The following is a 3565-nucleotide window of genomic DNA, read 5'->3' on the forward strand; positions in this document are numbered from 1 at the left end:
AAGGCAAAACAAACAAACAAAACACAAGTAAAGCTACTTATACCCTCTCAATCTGAGAGTACCATTGGCATCTAAAGAGAGAGCATGAGTTGTATCAGAAGGGGAAGCATAAAAAACATGAAGCCCGTAAGGAAGATCTAGTCCTTTCTTGGTCAAAACATCTGCCACCGAATTAGCTTCCCAGAGGATATGACACCAACTAACCTGAGATAATTTTCTCTCAAGAATGGCAATGTCCTCAAGAAGAATTGTGCACGGATGCTAGGCTAGGCAGCCATTTTTAGCAAAATTAATGGCCATTTCGGAGTCCGATTCGATAATCACATAATGGAACTCATTAGCGGTAGCAATCTGGAGCCCTTTTATAATTCCCCAAAGCTCTGCTTGCATGATTGAGCAACCCCCCAAGTTGCAAGAGAAGCTCGTGACAAACCTCTCCAAATACTTACGAATGACACCTCCACAACTAGCATTCCCTGTTTGGTTGTAGAAGGAACCATCTCGATTAGCATTGGACTTCTTTGGTGTGATGCTGGCCTTCATAATTAAACTAAATTGATAACTCATGTTGTTAATAGACTCAACCACCTCATTAGAATTAAAGCTTTTTCCTTCGAAAACATGTTTGTTTCTAGAATACCAATCACAAGGTGTAAACAGGTTCAGAATTAGCCAATCCATCTAGTTTAGGCTAAAAAAAATCTCTTATAAGATATTGGGGCTGTAGTAACCGCCAGGTAGCTTTGGCAAAATAGCAGTCACGAAGCTCATGAATAGCGGTTTCATTACTATGACGACAATGGGGACAGGCAGCGTCTTGGGACATATGTCTTCTGTACCTTTTGGTGTTGGTGAGAATGACATTATGAGCCACTAACCATAAAAAGTAATGGATCCTTTCCAGACCTTTCCATCTCCATATGAGGTTGAAGATATGATTCTGGACTCCTAGGTTATCTTGCAACGAGTTATAGGCAGATTTCAAGGAGAAAGTTCCATCGGAGGAGTTCGCCCACGTGATATGATCGCCTCCCTTCCAAGCCGAAGGCGAAGAAATAGTCACAATTTTCTAAACCACCATCTTCAGAAAGTAAGCTTTTAAGTTTATCTACATCCCAACCACCTGAAACAGTAAGGAAGTCCGTAAGTAAGGTTCCTGAATCAAAGGCAGAGCTTACCTGTAGGTGAAGCTTATTCAAGCTTCCCAATTTTGGCACCCAGTTGTGTTCTTAAAACCTTATTTGAGACCCGTCACCTATGCGCCAGATCGAGTTAGCCTAGACATCTTCCTAAGAAGCGCAAATACCCTTCCACAAATTGGAATCAATTTTCCTCCTATTAACGAGAGGAACAATGTGATTTCCGCATCTGTACTTAGCCCTTAGAACTTTCGACCAGAGGGAGTCTCTTTTCTCGATCAAACCCCAACCCACTTTCATCATGAAGGCGCGGTTTAAATCCTTAGCATGTCTAACTCCGAGACCACCATACATTTTTTATTTGTTCACTATCCACCAGTTTAAGAGATGTACTTTTCTAGTATGCTCTATTTCTCCCCAAATAAAGCTCCTGCAGTTACGATCAATGAAATTACAAGTAGCACTAGGTAATAAAACAGTTTGCATAGTATAGAAAGGCATAGCAGATAGAACAGATCTCACCAAAGTGGTTCTCCCTGCTAGGAAGAGGGAGGAGGCCTTCCAATTGTTAAGTTTTCTCTTAAACTTAGCCCTAATATCCTTGTATGTGTCCTTTGTTACTCTGGAGTGGATACTTGGAACACCCAAGTATTTACCCAAGTCGTCCGTTATAGGGAAATTCAAGCAATTGATTATGTCATCTCTCACATAGTGCCCCACGTTCTTGGAGAAAAAAATTCTGGTTTTTTCAATGCTAATTTTTTGACCGGAGCTCGTACAAAACGCTTCCAAAATTCTCCTAATAATGTCTACCTGCTCCATATTTGCTTCTGCAAAAAGGGTCAGATCATCTGCAAAACAAAGATGAAAAAGTTCAGGAGCATCCCAATTTAGATGAATGGGCTTCCAAAATTCCATACTGACTGCAAAATTAATAAGATGAGACAGTCTTTCCATGCACAGAACAAAAATATAAGGAGATATCTTTCAGGCATCCCCATTCCATAGAAATCTCATTCTAACGGTGGAAATGCATGCACAAATAAGCTCAATTATGTTAAGAGGAAGCCCAACATCAGTGAGTGTTTCCCGAATGAAGCTTCACTTCAGCCTGTCATAAGCTTTCTCAAGATCAATTTTAATGGCCATCTAACCTTTTGAACCCTTTTTGTTCCTCATCGAGTGAATGATCTCTTGAGCGATGATGATGTTATCCGAGCTCTGTCTACCTGGAACAAAGATACATTAGGTAGGACTAACAATCTTATCCATAGCTCTTCTCAATCTATTAGCCAGAGTTTTGGTGATCACTTTATAGGAGACATTACACAAACTAATCGGACGCATTTGCTTCAGATTGGTGACATGTTTTACTTTTGGAATAAGCATAATAAGAGTTTCATTTATTTCCCTGCTTTATCGGAGTAATAAAGATACCCTCAACAGCTTAACCAGATCCAAGCCGACTTTATCCCATTGATTTTGATAAAAGACTGCTTGAATGCCATCAATACCTGCCGCTTTAAGACTTCCCATATTGAAAATAGACTCCTTAATCTCAGAGAAAGAAAACATATTACCTAAGGCATCCAGGTCCTCTTAAGGCAGTATCGGAAAAGAGTTTCTCAGAATAAATTCAGAATTCGAGATATTCTCCGAATATAGGTTGAACAAAAAAGTAGAGGCCATGTCCTCTAAGGCAGTTTTATCACTTACCTAGTTACCATCCGTGTCTTAGAGGTTAAACACCTTATTCCTTCTTCTTCTGGCAATAGTAGTCCCATGAAAGTATTTAATATGGCGATTTCCAACTTCCATCAACTTACATCTAGATTTCTAGAAACACATTACTTTTTCTTGAACAAGGATTTCTTCATATTCCCTTCAAAAAGAAACCTGTAAGTCTTAGAGAAAATGATTATTCTGGAGATTCATGCTAGCCGTAATCCCATTTAAATGCTTAATAATTCTGCTCTTCCTATTCAAAATGTTCCCAAACACATTAAAATTCCAAGAATTTATTGCTTTTTGAAAGTTAAGAATGTAATCAGACCAAGAACCCACTAGATTCCAATTACTGCTGACCATGTTGGAGAAGTCGAGGTGAGTAAACCAAGCGCCCATAAATCTAAAGGTCTACAACCAACATTAACATTGTTGGGTGAAGGAAAGTGAAGGCAAAGAGGGGAGTGATCAGATTTAAAGTTGGAAAGGTATTTAATAGAAGCAGAAAATGGATTTGCCAATCTAGGTTGCAGAGTCCATAATTTAATTGTTGAAATAAATCACCCCTTTTTCAAGTAAAAGGCCATCTAGAGAAACCCATATCGAGAAGCCCAGTCTCGGAAACACAAGATTGAAAATCCTTGCAAGCATTTCTACTATTTGCTGAACCTCCCCTTCGCTCATGATCATAAAGAGTATAG

Source organism: Arachis ipaensis, chromosome B05 (assembly GCF_000816755.2).
Source record: "Arachis ipaensis cultivar K30076 chromosome B05, Araip1.1, whole genome shotgun sequence".
Classification (NCBI taxonomy): domain Eukaryota; kingdom Viridiplantae; phylum Streptophyta; class Magnoliopsida; order Fabales; family Fabaceae; genus Arachis; species Arachis ipaensis.